The 15,301-nt window shown below is 35.3% G+C and overlaps 1 protein-coding gene and 2 long non-coding RNA genes across 5 annotated transcripts in view; 1 reads left to right on the forward strand and 2 right to left on the reverse strand.

Moving 5' to 3' along the window:
- Positions 1-11,356, reverse strand: part of LOC141375881 (uncharacterized) — a 215,957-nt gene extending 204,601 nt beyond the window's left edge. For 2 of the 3 annotated variants that reach the window (XR_015498249.1, XR_015498248.1), the window contains exons 1-2: positions 11,008-11,343; positions 3,869-4,033 (exon numbers count right to left, since the gene is read on the reverse strand). This is a non-coding gene — a long non-coding RNA (uncharacterized LOC141375881). Of the gene's footprint in view, positions 1-3,868; positions 4,034-11,007 lie in introns of all 3 variants that reach the window. The other variant, XR_015498247.1, reaches the window with a different exon arrangement.
- Positions 1-15,180, reverse strand: part of LOC147842761 (uncharacterized) — a 159,261-nt gene extending 144,081 nt beyond the window's left edge. The window contains exon 1 of the mRNA XM_087265102.1: positions 13,889-15,180. The gene's annotated coding sequence lies outside the window, so the exon portion shown is untranslated. The remainder of the gene's footprint in view (positions 1-13,888) is intronic.
- LOC147842762 (uncharacterized) lies at positions 12,016-15,180 on the forward strand. The gene is made up of 5 exons (XR_015498243.1): positions 12,016-12,153; positions 13,105-13,303; positions 13,397-13,447; positions 13,579-13,696; positions 13,799-15,180. It is a non-coding gene; the product is annotated as an uncharacterized LOC147842762 (long non-coding RNA).
- Positions 15,181-15,301: the final 121 nt, after the last annotated feature.

The following is a 15,301-nucleotide window of genomic DNA, read 5'->3' on the forward strand; positions in this document are numbered from 1 at the left end:
TCAGGTTGAAATAAAGTATGTATAAGGGGACAAAACAACTGGTCAAGGTGAACCATATAAAAGGTTTGCTTTGTCTGGTTAACTATTTATACTCCCATTGGTTAGCTATGCAATAGGTAGGTGTGGCTCTGAGAATCCACCTTCTTTAACTTTCTTTAAACTTTCTACTTCTCATTTAAGCCCCCAAACTGACATTACATAATTTTGAACAAAATGCAGTTAAAACAAAGTTTAAAAACAACTCAACAAGGCCAATTTTTGGGGCAGTTCTCCCAACATCCAACACAACACCACCAAGTTAGCAACAATAATAAACTGGAGAGTTGCGTAGCAGATCTGGCTTGCATCACTTGCGATTTTAAAGGCTTAGAGAGGGTCACGTACTGCATGTGAAGCACCATGTCTTATACAGTTCTTAACATTGTTCCATTCTGTGTCTGTCTACAGCAAATAAAAAGCAATGTAAAACTGTGCACTTCTTGTGCAACAGGCTGGAGAAGGTTTATAAAGCTTTTTATGAAACTGTTCTTTTCACTAATGCTATCGTTTTTAGGGGTAAATATGAGCAGCATGACACATTTACAACCCCACCTACTGTAATATAATGCAATGAAATATGTATTTACTGCATTTTTTGCATATGGCCATACACAAAAGCGCTTCACAATCATGAGGCGGTCTCTCCACCACACACCAATTTGGTGGATAGGGATGATTGGGAGGCCATGGTGGTCAAGTTAAAATGAAGAATGCAAAGAACTTCATCTGAAGAATACCAGGGCCTTAACTACAGTACACAACTAGAAGTTTCTCTGTCTATAAAAAGATCTTCTCATTGACTTTTTCAATCTGATGTGATTCAACATGGTCAAAACATGAGTGTTCAGTTGTATATATCTTCATTTTTATTTTTGATCTTATCTAAATGTTCTCTGATCATCTTTCTATTTCGTACCCAGGAGACCCAGAAGACCTGTAACCCATTCTGGATATGTGCTACTATAGCAGAAGAGTCAAACTCAGTAACAGCCAACCATGCTCCAACACACATACTGTACCTGTAGGTTTCAAACAAGTCTTAAGAACTCAGTCAGTTTGATTGAGTATGGTAATTTAGGGTTAAAAATAAAATGTCCAGAGCTGAAGACCTCCAGGAACAGCATTTGACACCAGTGTGCAAGGGCTTTCCTTAGCGTAATACACCTAGCACAGTTCTTTATTTGAGGCGGATTTTGTCGGATCCTGTTCCTGAAAATGTCAGATTTTTGAGTTTTGCATTCTGGTATTTATTTTAATGGATCTGGAATTAAATTTTTGTTCCGGCATAACATTTTTCTCTGTGTGTGTGTGTGTGTATAAGAGAGAAAGTGAGAGAGAGAGACAAAAAGAGAGAAGGCTGTGTGGATTGTGCGTGCATGCGTGTAGTCACCATGCGCAAGTTAAAGCAAAAGTCAAGTTAAACTATTGACCCTCAATAATATTTTTAGCCAATCGGCTTTCTTATGTTTACAATCAGTCTTATTGGTTGGTTATTGTTTCACGTGCAGTGAGCAGCGAAAATAAATTATGGAATAGTGGCCCCCGAAATAATATTTGTATTTTCAAAATGGCAAAGAGACAGTCAAGCATAAAACCACAAGTAAATCTGATAATAAGCCTGATCAAACGAGATCTCGAGAAGATGAAACTGCGCGAATAATCAGGATACCGGGAGACCAAAGCAAAGCCAGTCAGCCAGAAAACATGACAGAAGAGGTAACTGTGGGCTCTTCTTGAAGATTAGACAGAATCTTTTTTTTTTTTTTTTTTTTCACTTGGCACATAATAGTGAAGTGAACTGAATAGTGATTGTTCATACAATTTATGTTTGTAGCTACATGTTCTTGTTATCCATGACTGACTTATAATGTTATATAGCACAAAATAATAAAAGACTGTTTAGAAATGTGATCCTCTTTTTTTTTGCGCTATCATCGTTTAATGACCTTATGTTCCAGGAAAACTGAAATTGTGTGGTGGACGTCAGTCTTGGTAACTTTTATTTCCTAGCTTTGTTCAGGGAATTATTAATTTACAAATTAAACACTGACCTACAACCTGGACTGCCGTAAAAAAACTTAGCAAGACATCTTTTACATGACCAACCCAGACTATACATAGTATCAAACTACTAAAAATGTCAATACAAGTATCTTTGGTAAGCTTTTCAACTTCAAAAGCTGTCAGACTAGAGATCAAGGGCCCATAATTCACCTCGAAATCTCAAACAAAAAGAAACACCAATGAATCATGAGCCAACCGTTAATTAACATGTATTTTTTACACTGCAGTCAGACGCCTAAATAGGATGTCTACGTAACTTGAACAGAATCTCTTTTTAATAACGACTCGCCCTCATGCACAGAGCTGTAATTATTTATTAGTTAATCTGCTTTGCGCATTTCCACTTTTGTTGAATACGCACCGCTAGCATCAGATCTAAACAATTACAGTAGCTGAGTGAGTGTTGGCTTATTGATCTCGGCTCTAAGCCTAATGAAAACAACCATACTGAAGAGCGCGTTCTATGTTTCTAATCCGCATTTCTCCTCCTCCGCTTTTCTCTTTTATCAGAAGTATCATATCAATCACATCCTCTCTTATTGCCCGGGGCTCTTCTCTTTTCCTGTATCCTGTCTAACATGATCGCACCTTCTGTCTTTCAAAGACACGCACACACACAGTTTTGTTTTCTAGTATCCATGATGAATTACACTTTTTGCTCTGTGTTTTTGTTCGGCCTCGGTGTCATTAAATTTGAATGCGTCTCTATCAGCGGAGAGATGGATATATGGAGAGTATTGTGAACCGAGGTGCAGTCTGTGATCTGTGAAGGGCACTTCAAGCTGAGCTGACTAGGGGGGGAATAATCTATGGCGCAGAGAGAGAGAGAGAGAATGACTGATGGATCTCTTGCTGTAATTAACACATCTTTTATAATCATGTCTTCTCATTTTCCAGCATCATCAGCAGGGGGGAGCGCTTCGTTGCAGTGTGACGTATAAAATCTTGTTCATCGTTTAAATACATACTGCTTTTTTCATGCTCATCTGCCTCTCACTATGGACATGTTGAACTTTAGGATCATTAGTTACATGTAAGAGGTCAAGGTCTGCTGGGTTAGCATGGTCTGGTTGGTCCCTGCTGGTTTGTGCGGTAACTGCGCCATCTGGCAGCATAAAGCTTTTTAATCCACTGGTGGTATGGAATGAATTCTCATTATGTAAACAACATTTTTGTGAGGTTTAACACCTACTGTAAAATTTGTACAAATTACAATTTCTGAGATCACCAGTAAGTCCTATTTGTAGTTATCTGGAAAATAATAAGAGCTGTTTTAAAGCATATTTTCATGGCAAATACATTTCATTAATAAACACACACACATAAACTGATAAGACGTTTATATATGATAAAAATCCTTACTTTGCTTGATTGTAGATTGTGCTTTTCAGTAAGAGGAATGAACAAATCAAGTCTTAAAATGTATTAAAGGGCACCTATGATAGAATTGAACTTTTGGAGGCTGTTTGGACAGAACTGTCTGTCATATTGGAGTGATATAAACACAAGTCTCTTTTTTAAACTTTCCTGACGTTAAAATAGGACCCAAATCCTAGTGATTTTGAGGCCAACCGCAACTTGAGTAAGAATGCAGTTTTCACCCCCCACCGAATCGATTGGCAGGTGCCATGTTTCTATAATAACATACACATGTCCACAGAACATTTTTTCCAAATAAACTGGAATTAAAATATTTGTTTAACTCCTTGTGATTTTCGTAAGTTTTATAAGTTTAACAGAGTTGGATGACGGGCCTGGAATTTACCTGTAGAGGTTGGTTGTAGGGGGTTTGCGGGGCAGTCACTCTGGAGAGCCCTTGGACTCCTGGGAATTGAAGGAATAGCCAGGAAACAGGAAAAGTCACTAAGGAGGAAGAAGCAACATCTCGCTGGATTTGGCTACAAAGGGAGGTTCAGTGGAAGAGCCAAACCTGTTGAAAGACAAACCACATCATAGAGTTGGGTGGTGGTCAGCAGTAGATTCAAGACAGTAGATCTGCTGTCGAGCCCTCCTGAGGTTTCATGGGCTTAAATCGGTGAAACACCAACGAAAGAGGGGTCCCCATATGATGACCAGCTGTAAACACTAATCCTCATATAGAATGTATCCCCAACTAGTGCTGAAGGATTAAAAGAGGGGGGAATTATATCACTGACCCACAGTTGGTGCAGGGCAGAGTAAAGGTGGGCCAGTTGCGATGGTTCTATCATATTTAGCATATAAAGCATTTTAAAACAGAGCATGTTTGTAATAAAGTCTGGACAATCGCTATGTAATTCTTAACCAGTGTTGGGGTGGTTACTTTGGAAATTTAATAGATTACAGATTAAAAATTACCCTATTTAAAATGTAATAAGTGCACCTTTTCATTTACTTTATAAAAGTAATGTAACTGATTACTTTTTGATAACTTTAAAATTTCTAATGAATTTTTCAACTAAAGCATTTATACCAAGCATTTATAACTAAAGCATTTATATCAAGCATAAGCTCACAGTAGCACTCTGTTTACTGTTAATCTTTCATCACTTAAATTAAGATATTATTAATTTAATTTTAAAGTACAGCAACCACAAAACCAGACCTTATAACAAAAACATTGTTTACTGTTGTTACAAAATCAAAATTTTGCCTATTGTATATATATTTACAACTCTTTATTAATCAATTTCACTCAATAGTATCATCAGCAACTATGATTAACTAATAGTAATAACCATAGTATACTCTAGCCTATACAACAGTGAACTTTATATAGACCTCCTCTTCCTCAGTCATCTTTCCATCAAGCAAATTTCTCGCGTTAGCCTAATTGGTTGACCACATCATAGACCAGAGCGAGAGGTGGCAGTAACGCACCAAAAAGTTTGTTGTCAACCACCGAAAAACAGGTAGAAGAAGAAATCGTCAATCTCGCCATCATATTGATTTACTTTCATCATCTAGACACCGGCCTAACTGCTCTGTGAATGTCGGTGCTGTCACTTTTTGATCTGCGATCGGTAAATGTAGCTTGCGTGGACACTACTGTGCTACTTAACTAATAAAAGAGCTTCACAACTGAAAAGCTATTTGATTTAGAAAGTAGTAACGTTGCCACCACGCTGCTGAGAATTGTAGTTAAGTTAAGGCTGGTAGCGTCACTACTTGTAAAAAAAAATGTTTAGATGTAACGTATTTGTATTCTTTAATATTTTTATTAGTAACTGTAAATTATTACACATTTTTTCAGTAACTGTAACAAATTAGTTACAATTATTTTTTAATTAAATTGCGTAACGCCATTACATTTAACTAGTTACTCCCCAACACTGTTCTTTACCGCTATAATTACCACAGCTGCATGATATCACTTAACTCTAATATGTGTGTCTAATTGTGTGTGTACAGCATTTGTGTGAGACTCATAATTTTAAAAAGGTTTGAATAAACCCCACCACAAATACATGAATTATACTTGCTTGGTATTTTTAGCATTTTAGCATTTTTTGGGCATATATAGGTTATATATATAGCTTCATCCCTGTCTGTTTCTATCACTGACTGCTGTTTATCTAATGTTACGCCTGATAAGAAGCAACACGTATGTGGGAACAGTGGGCTGGGGAAAGCAGCTCATTTGGATTTAAAGCCACAGGCTGCAAAAACAGCGACAGTGTATTCAGACACCAAAATTGACAGATTCTGGAGGCTGTAGCAAATTATCTGATGGATATTTTTAGCTGAAACTTTACAGACAAATTCTGGAGACACCAAAAACTTATCTTACATCTTGTATAAGGGATAAAATAGGTGCCCTTTAATAATATGTTTAATATTTATGGTTATGTTTTATACAACTTATTATTCTTATGTATCTTACTCCTCTTGGCGATTATTTAAAACATGAGCATTGAGGAAATGTCTAAACTCTTAAGGTGTCAATTGCTACATTCGTCCAATCTGTTATCCCAATTTCAAAACACTAAACACAGTTAAAGTAGCACAACATTTGTCTGTTGTGAACATTAAAACAAATTGTATTGTTTTCACACAATATTCAGTCAATTAACACGTTTCTAAAATGCTTACTTTTTTTTCGAATTATCTAAATTATGAATATTTATTGCCCTTTTTTCCAAATGCTTGAAGACAGCACAACAGAGAAGAACAAAAAAAAACTACAGGAATCGAGTTTGAGGCCCCTGGATTAAGCCCTGGCAACACCTATATATGTGCTATGTATCACCTAAACAACTCCATACAGCCCCTGAGGGACCATTACAGTTTCTTTGTGATGCAAACCAACTCAACAATTTTGTGAACTGTTCCACCCTAGTCTGTTGAATGTGTGGAACAGGGAACTGACTACAGATGGCTGTTGTCTTGTCAGTGAAGAAAGTATCACAATCAACAGCTGATAAAGAGGTGGTGTACGAAAAAGAAGAACAAAGCAGTGAATTAAAGAAGAGCTTGCGGGAGTCTGAAGTGCTGTTGATCTTGTTTTGGTAATCAGTTTTGGCAGTATTGATCATGGTGGTTGAGAAAGAGGACATTGAGAGCATTCTGTTGCACCAATACTGACAGTATAATAACCTCATTACTGAAGTGCTTTTGGAATTCAATGTGTGCATTCAATAATGTCCACAATACTTTTCAGACACCATTTATCTCCAACAGATCTTTAAAAATTACCTTTTTTTCTCACCATAAAATGCATATCAGAAAATAAGGTAGGCCTACTCAATTCCTCTCAGACATGTCAAGATAAACAAATCAAATGTTCAGCAAGCGCTGTGTAGTTTTCCATTTACTATTTAATAAAATCCTTATGTGAATTTGGTATTTTTCAGAAGTGAAGCAAAACAGTATTGAAAGCATATATTAGGCTCTATTAAAAGCATATCACACAAGGTGGTGTTTTACCAGAGTGTTTGTTCCTTAAAAATATCAGTGAAATGCCAGGCACATTAAATAAGATGCTACTATTATAAAAACGTGGTATGAGATAAAACACTTTTTAAGGAATCAGTTCAGTAAACATAAATAAATAATAACTTTCAATAAATGGTTCTACGGTGTATAGTTCCTTAATGGGGTATATGCCGAAGCATGCTAATAGGACTTTTAATTTGCCAGTAACCTGGGTTAAGTGCTTCCGACAAATTGAATGCCAATGCAAAATCTAATGCATTCAAGGTCTGTTTTCTTTAAAAATCAGCGATCTCCACTAGCTGAGTGATATCCGATTTAAAGTGGGTCTCAGATTGTACAAGAAGCACTGCATTAAATTACATTTCCCTCGCCATATCTTTATAATATGAGCATTTATTTTACCCCAGTATATTCAATGGAGCTTCTGCGTTAGCCTGCCGATTCTGACGGGCACATGTGAGTAAACAGCTTTTTGTCTCGTTTTACGCTTGAGCAACTAAATAAATGCTAAAGTTTATTTAACTGAATGTATTTTAATGACATTACAACATCGATGCTGTATAAGGAACCGTATAAAATGGCAAAAAGTTCACAATAACAGGTCACCGGAAGTGTATCAGCATGGGAACTGCACTAGCTCGGCATATACCCTATAAGTGCAGTGTTATCAATTGATTCAATGATTACATGAATCACCCATAGATCATTTGTCGCCACCTAATGGCGTTTAAGTTTCTAACGTGTTAAATCATTAAAAATCCCCCACACAAAAGAGTCTGTCTGAAATGTGTGAACACTGATAAGCAGAGTGATGTAAATTGTGCTGATGGACATCATCTAAAGACTACAAGAACAGTTTACAAAAGCAGCAGAGTTTACCATGTTTTCCACACGTTTTCTCTATAAACAGTTACAATGTGTAGTTACACATTCACCGGCCACTTTATTAGGTACACCTTACCAGTACCGGTTTGGACCCCCTTTTGCCTTCAGAACTGCCTTAATGCTTTATAAAATGGATTCAAGAAGATACCGGAAAATTCCAAAATTTTGGTCTATATGGACATGATAGTATCACGCAGTTGCTGCAGATTTGTTTAAGAAACCAGATGATTTGCGCTTTATGATGTGTTGTCCTGCTGGAAGTAGCCATCAGAAGATGGGTACATTGTGGTCATAAAGGGATGGACATGGTCAGCAACAATACTAGGCTGTGGCATTAATACGATGCTAAAAGAAAATATTCCCCACACCATTACACAACTACCACCAGCCTGAACCATCGATACAAGGCAGGATGGATCCATGCTTTCATGCTGTTGACACCAAATTCTGACCCTACCATCCGAATGTTGCAGCAGAAATCAAGATTTATCAGACCAGGGTATTTTTTTTCCAATCTTCTATTGTCCAATTTTGGTGAGCCTGTGCAAAGTTTCCTGTTCTTAGATGACAGGAGTGGCACCTGTGTGGCTTTCTGCTGTTATAGCCAATCTACATCAAGGTTGAACGTGTTGTGGATTCAGAGATGCTGTTCTCTATACCTCGGTTGTAACGAGTGGTTATTTGAGTTACTGTTGCCTTTCTATCAGCTGGAAAAAGTCTGTCCATTCTTCTCTGACCTCTGGCATCAACGAGGCATTTGCGCCCACAGAATTGCCACTCACTGGATATTTTCTCTTTTTCTGACCATTCTCTGTAAACCCTAGAAAGGGTTGTGCGTGAAAATCCCAGTAGATTGGCAGTTTCTGCAATATTCAGACCAGCCCGTCTGGCACTAACAACCATGCTACGTTCAAAGTGACTTCAATCACCTTTCCTCCCCATTATGATGCTCAGTTTGAACTGCAGCAGATTGTCTTGAACATGTCTACATGCCTACATGCATTGAGTAGCTGCCATGCGATTGACTGATTAAAAGTTTACGTTAACAAGCAGTTTGACAGGTGTACCTAATAGAGTGGCCGGGTGAGTGTATACAGGAGTCTGAAACTTTTCATTTGTGCTCACCACCAAAAAAAAAAAACTTGGTTTTGAGTCATTTACACATTTTAGAATTGTCTTACGTTATAGGCGTTGCTAGACTACACTTACTGAGTCATGTGCCCCAGTAAAAATGACCAGTGCCCCATAAATGCACTAGTTACAGTTTTCCTTTAATTAAGAGTGGTAATCCCAGAATAAAGACTGTGCTGAAGTTATTTTCCAAAGAAATGTATTGAGATTAATTCAAGACTTAACATCTTGTTTCTTTGGCAGATTGCCATGTGGAGAAAAAGGGAAACACACCTCAGACAAGCAGCTACACAAATTACATTGTATGTAAGCAAACAATTAATAAACCATGCAAATACATCTTATTTTTCAGGTTGGAAAGTTACTGTGTATGCTTTATGGCTACTGTTTTGAGGGAGGATTATTTATGCAATGTTTATTAAGTAAGGATTATCTATGCATTGTAAATCCCTTATAAATGACACTTAAAGGCTGTTATATTCTTAAGAAGAATGAAATGACAATGAACAACAGTGATTCAACACAAAAAGCAATATTTTTTTCAAGATACAACAATGCAACAGTAAAACTGCATGAAATGAAAAATAAATCTTTGCAGTCTTATCTAATGGTAAAATGAATACGGTTTACATGCTGAATACTAAGTGTCAAAATATGCTCTGTACATACAATACATTAGATAAAACAGCAATAGTCTAAATTAAAAATATAACAATATGATTCAAATGTTATTGAGCGATATTTAAAGTGAACTATATGTTATTTTTTAGAGATTACACAGACTAAGTAACTATAGGCCTATGCCTTAAAAAACAATAGTAACTGGATGCAGCCTTTATGATGCAAGCTGAGATTGTATCTCTCAGCGATGCAATGTCAGCAGAGGTGAGTAGAGTATCCGACATCTAGACTTAAGTAAAAGTACAAGTACTTGCAGAAATTTTTACTCAAGTAAAAGTAACAATCTTAAAAGTTACTTGAGTAAGAGTAAAAAAGGATTTGATGAAAAAAAAATAGTCAAGTAAATAGCTACAGTTACTTCTCATTTTAAATACAGTTAAAGTCAAAATAATAATATAAATTCCTGTGAATTTTTTTACTTTTTAAATATTTGCTTAGTGATGTGCAACAGATTCAGATATTACTTTTACTCTTGAAAATTATCTAGTCAAATATTATGTGCTGTCTTCATGTCAAAGATAAAAGGAATCAGTTATTAGAAAATAGTTATTAAAACTGTAGAAATGTGCTGATAAAATCTTTCTGTTAAACCGAATTTGCAGGAAAAATATGGGGGGGTTGTAACAATTCTGACTTTAATTATACGGTGCAAACCAAAAGTTTGGACACACCTTCTCATTCAAAGATTTTTCTTTATTTTCATGAGTATTTTCATGTAGATTCCCACTGAAGGCATCAACACTATGAAATAACATATGTGGAATTAAATACATAACAAAAAAGTGTGAAACAACTGAAAATGTCATTCTAGGTTCTTCAAAGTAGCTACCTTTGCTTTGATTACTGCTTTGCACACTCTTGGCATTCTATTGATGAGCTTCAAGAGGTGGTCATCTGAAATGGTTTTCACTTCACAGGTGTGCCCTGTCATGTTTAATGAGGGGGATTTCTTGCCTTATAAAAGCTCATCAAGAGAACGCCAAGAGTGTGCAAAGCAGTAATCAAAGTTAAAGGTGGCTGAAGAACCTAGAATATGACATGTTAATTAGTAGTTTCAATTTTTTTTTTCAAAGTTGTTGTTGTGTATAGAATTACAGATGTGTAAATTCATAGTTTCATATACATATATAAACACATCATTTTATGTTAAAAATGTTTAAATGTTATATTTTTACGGTTAACAGTGTGAATGACTAATGTGCAGGGCTATAGTCTGGTTATTCCGTTAAACAGCAGTTTCTTTTGTTGTCCCGTAGCATTAATAAGGTTTAAATTGGTATAATTTTGACTTACCACTATGTGTATTTAGGTTAGAGCTGGAATCAAGGCTGGAATTCATGTAGATGCAATATAAGCTCGATGTACAGTGTGCATCGCATTATTAAACTATTCTTGTTGACATCTAGCTTGGAGTGAAAAATTGACTTGACTGAACTTGAGGCCGAGAGTGACATGGTCCGATAAACTCACTGCACAGTCAGCGTGACCGTCCTTCTCGGAACCGCAGATGGCGACATGGCGTGACCACAGTATAAAAACACGAGTAGGGTGAATAATGTCGGTATAAACTATGTCTTCCTTGACTTTAGCCATCATGCCAACACAGGCGCGCGCGCTCTAACCGAAAGCGGGGACGTGTCTCTATAGCAACCTCTTGCAACCTTCCCAATGCGGTGCCTCACGATATTTGTAAACAAGTTGTATGAATCATATTTATTTACATTAACGGAGGAATGCCGCCAAATGTAGAGAAGTAAGATTAATGATTTTTCTAATCATACTTGAGTAACAGTACAGGTTACTCAACTATTTTACTCAACTACATATAACGAAGTAAATGTAATTCGTTACTGCACACCTAAATGTTAGACACAATCATTCAATAAAGCTAGTGACGTCACGTATAAATGCATGTAAAATATAAAACGTATAAGAAAAGCTCTTAAAGGACTTTCAAGTTGTAAAGCAACCAGAACTGTGAATATAAAACTAAACTCCTCTTAATTATTTACCAACTATTGTTCTTTGTTTGCTTTCTTTTAGTTTTTGTTTTTACTTTTTATTTTTTCGCTAAAATGTGAATATCGTATTGTAAAAGTTATGCATTTGATTGGAAATGTTCAACAAATATATAAAAATACAAGCAAAGCATACAAAAGTTAGTCAAATTGAAAATTGAAGTTGCTATTATTTATATACTCAAAAGGCAACGTTACAGTCAGGGACCCAAATCCTTTACTAAATTATTTTTATTATTGTGATATCCTATTGTGATATCCGGAAATCGCACACTGTACCTTTAAGATGATTCAACATGGCGGCGCGGTGGCGTTGCTGCGGTTACCGTAGTCCGAGGCATTCTAAAATAGAATGTGTTCGAAAAACGTCAGATGGTGAAGAGAAACTGCATTAAGTGTTTGACCATCGCATGGCATGACGGTATGTAAAGATTTCTCTTAAAGTATAATTTTGGCATGGTTTTGCTGAAGAAGACTAAAGATTTTAGTAGCCTATTTCTCTCGGTCTTTTGGTTCAGATTATTATATTATATTATTATATCCACGTATTTTTCGGTTAAGTTATGAGTGTTGGTTGTAATTAGAGATTTTTATATTGTTGTCGACTTGTCAATTGTAGGATTTATAATTTTATATATATATATATATATATATATATATATATATATATATATATGTTTTTTTTTTATTGTCGTTTGTGTAATTTTATCTTCTTTAGTAACCTATTTCTAATCGTAGAATGCCATTTGTTATGTTGTCAGGTTGGTACACCACTAGGTACAATATTTGTGTTTGTATGCTTCATTTGTATATTGCTATCTTGTTTAACATTTGTAGATAGTTTTTTTTTTTTTTTTTGCTATATAGTCAGATACATTTATCTGTTGTAATCTATTTCTGTGCTTTCAGTTTTAACACATATTAAGTACGTCTATTTGCAGATATATTGTCTGGCTGTTGTATTATTTATTTGTAATTTATGCTGTCGGCCTTTTCAATATTTGAAGCTTTTTTATTGTTATTTGCTCTATTTAATTTTACTATTTATTGAAACACATTGAGCCATTCTAAGTCGTTGTCATCTTCTAGAGGATTTATTTATAGCTATGAAATATTGTTTGTTAGTGTTAGAACAGAACCAGACAATGGTGGATGAAACTTCTAAAGAATGGTATTAAGATGATGTAATGACTTGATATCTTTCTATTGTATTTTTGCATATTGGAATGGACCACATGGAGAAAAAAAATTGAATTGCACACCTCAACAATGACTGGAAATTTATTGTCAGGAATTTATTTAAAATGCATTCTTTCAAGATGAAGCGGGTGGTGGTTGGTATAGATGGTTAGACAGGTCTTGTGTGTGTCAGGTCTTTGTTTTTCAGGTAATGGAGAGAGAGCAGGCAGAAGAGGGAGACTCACAAGAGCATCGGTGGACATTTATCTAAAACACAGCAGGTAGTGCTATGTTGGTGCCGTCTTTGTCTTTTGCAGGTTGGAGTGGAGCAGGAGAAGACTCACAAAGGGAGCGCTGGAGATATACTTAAAGACCTGGAGCTCAGCAAACAGGTAGAACTGCTTGAACAGACTAAGCAATGGAGTTAGTTTCCAAAGAAATGTGTTAAGGATTAAATAAAGATTTGATATCTTTCTCTTTGGCAGATTGGCATGGAGCATGTGGAGAAACAGAGAAACACACTTCAATAATGACAAGTACATCGTAATTTGAAGTTTTATAATAAGATTTTTACAGACAAAGTGATGGTCAGATATTTTCTTTAGAAAAAAAAGAAAGAAAGAACAAACTGGTAGACTTCTATTGATGTTGTCTTTGTCTTTTACAGAGTGGAATGGTGACACTAGGGAATTGCACATCTCAGCATTAAGAAACTGATGGTCAGGTATCCCCTATCAACGACAAATGTCCTTCCAAGAGGAAGGGGGTGGTGGTGGGCTTAGATGGTAAAGTCTAGATAGGATGCACAGCCGGCCGGAAGTGTGATATGCACATTAATATAGCAGCATTTTTTTGATACTGTATAACAATAATTTGTATTTTTACAGTACTGTGACTGTTGGGGTTGGAGTAGGGGTAGACGTTAAAAAATCTAATTTATTGGATAAGTTAATACATAAAAAAATGATACTCTGTACAACTACTATTTTTACATTACTGTGAAGGTTGGGTTTAGAGATTAGGGTAAGGGTAAATGTTAATAAAATATAATTAATAGGAAATTAAATAAATATTATAAATCATTTCACATGCCCCAGTAAAAATGACCAGTGCCCCAGTAAATGCATTTCAATAGTTTACAGTTTACTTTATATGCAAGTGTAGAGGAGAGCTGGGATGAAGGTAACAATTTTCATAAAAAACAAATTTTAAAATAATGTTTTTAGCAGAAAAATATTTTTGCTGTGGTTACTAAGTACAGTTGTCTTTGAAAATCAGCTGTTATTTTGTTACAGTGTTGAACTACTCCAATATCAGGGTGTCTTCTGGGTCTTAAAATGCCTTGAAATACAAAAAAAAAATCTATTTTAGGCCTAAAAGTCTTAAATTCACTGAAATGGAGTTGCAGGTCTTAAATCATTTTATACAGGCCTTGATTTTGCTAATAAAGCTACTTAATCGGGCCGACATCCTTCCAATCCATTGCAAAGAGATAATATTCACAACAGCTGTTAGACTTCTACAACAAAATCCCCATTAAAAAATAATTATATGATTCCTCAGGATAATCCTGGTAAAAAATAAAATAAATAAATAAAAAACGGTTTAAAAACCCTGTATAAGTCTAAAATTTATTTTTTAATGGTCCTAAAAAGTCTTAGATTTAACTGAATGAAACCTGCAGAAACCCTAAATAACTTCACTTTAAACAAAAGCTGCACATTGTTACTTCTGACCCCATAGGCAGGGACGAAAGTAACACACAGGTGGGTCAAAAGTAGCAAAACAATATTTGCTTGATTTGCCTAATTTTGTTTATTTTAAATATATCTGACTTTGACCTTGTTAATGTTCACTGCAAACAAATTTTGTCCTTTAATTTTGCAAAAAATAAAAATAAAAGCATTACAGCATTTTCATTTTAAATTTAACTTTCAAATGTTTCAAAAACAATCCAAAAATGCAACTTGTTAATGTCTACATTTTTTGAATTCTTTTTATTAATATTGGCAATATGCATTAATCTTATAAAACATGAGTCAAAACACCGCAATCTCTAATTTTGAAGTAAAAAATAAGGCTAGGCTATTAGCTGTGGGACATAAATAACAGTGTTACTTTCGTCCACACAGGGACTCTCGCCATTTAAACCTGATTTACTTTTAAACTAAAAAACAGATTTTAAACTCAAGGATGTGTTATTACACTAAATAACCTGTAGATTGATCATTAGTTTGACACATGAAAAAAGAAACAACTTGTTATAAGGAACAAAAAATAAATAAAAATAAAAATAAAAAATTCACTTTTTGCATTTAAAAACAGAAATTTGGATTTCACTGCTGGACACGGTCACAAAATCGCATGATATTTTGCAGCTACATCAAGAT

Source organism: Danio rerio, chromosome 8, assembly GCF_052040795.2.
Source record: "Danio rerio strain M-AB ecotype USA chromosome 8, GRCz13ab, whole genome shotgun sequence".
NCBI classification, from domain to species: Eukaryota; Metazoa; Chordata; class Actinopteri; order Cypriniformes; family Danionidae; genus Danio; species Danio rerio.